The following is a 1,208-nucleotide window of genomic DNA, read 5'->3' on the forward strand; positions in this document are numbered from 1 at the left end:
CGTATACTTGCGTGAATATTAGTGCGTGATTTCGCCCTAACAAGTTTTTGGTGCCGCTGCCGGGGACTCGGCGTATTTGTTTAGTTTATGTACTTACCATCATTGGTCATTAGGACTCAGTGATTAGGACGTAGTAGTTACTTATTGTTTCCGGTTGTGTTTCAGGTACTTTAGCAAGCGTTTATGCAAACTCGTTCTCGTGCTCGCAAGAGGACTTTAGATACAGCTGAGGAGACAGACGAAGTTCTTGATATTACGGAGAAGTTAGATTTTGAGGATTCGGATTCAGGAACTGAGCGGAAAGAACCAGTAAACATGGGAGATCGTATTGTTCAAGCTGATCCAGCTCTTATGGATTTTTCTCGGCCTAAAATTGATGACATTCAGTCAAGCATCCTTCATCCGGCTATTCAAGCTAACACCTTTGAAATCAAGCCGGGCACTATTCAGATGGTGCAGAATTCTGTTTCTTTTGGAGGAGCGGCAACTGAAGACCCCAACATGCACATAAGGAATTTTGTCAAGATCTGCAGCACTTTTAAGTATAATGGCGTGACTGATGAGGCTATCAAGTTGAGGCTTTTCCCATTCTCACTGAGGGACAAGGCTAAAGACTGGTTACATTCTGAACCAGCTGGGTCCATCACTACGTGGCAAGATCTTGCGCAAAAGTTTCTGGTGAAGTTTTATCCGATGGCAAAGACTGCTGCTATGAGGAGTGCTCTTACTCAGTTTGCGCAGCAACCTACTGAATCTATGTGCGAGGTTTGGGAACGCTACAAGGAAATGTTGAGAAAATGTCCACATCATGGAATGCCGGATTGGATGGTGATCACTGGTTTCTATAATGGTTTGGGGGCCCAATCTCGGCCCAGGCTCGATGCAGCAGCTGGAGGCGCCTTATGGGCTAAAAGCTATACTGAGGCGTATAATCTTATAGAGACGATGGCTGCAAATGAGCATCAAAACCCAACTCAGAGGATGACGTCAGGCAAGGTAGCAGGTATTCTGGAAGTTGATGCAACCACCGCTATTGCAGCCCAGCTCCAAGCGCTATCAATGAAGGTTGATTCTTTGGCTACATATGGAGTTAATCAAATAGCTATGGTTTGTGAGCTTTGTGCAGGTTCTCATGCTACGGATCAGTGTTCTCTGGTCAACGAATATGTTCAGTATGTGAATAATTATCAGCGACAACAGCAGCCTGT

The 1,208-nt window shown here is 45.0% G+C and overlaps 1 non-coding gene across 1 annotated transcript; it reads right to left on the bottom strand.

The window, feature by feature from the left end:
- Positions 1-708: 708 nt before the first annotated feature.
- Positions 709-815, bottom strand: LOC141722472 (small nucleolar RNA R71). The gene has a single exon (XR_012575492.1). It is a non-coding gene; the product is annotated as a small nucleolar RNA R71 (small nucleolar RNA).
- Between the last annotated feature and the right edge of the window lie 393 nt (positions 816-1,208).

The sequence above is a fragment of the Apium graveolens genome, chromosome 4, assembly GCF_009905375.1.
Source record: "Apium graveolens cultivar Ventura chromosome 4, ASM990537v1, whole genome shotgun sequence".
Lineage (NCBI taxonomy): Eukaryota > Viridiplantae > Streptophyta > Magnoliopsida > Apiales > Apiaceae > Apium > Apium graveolens.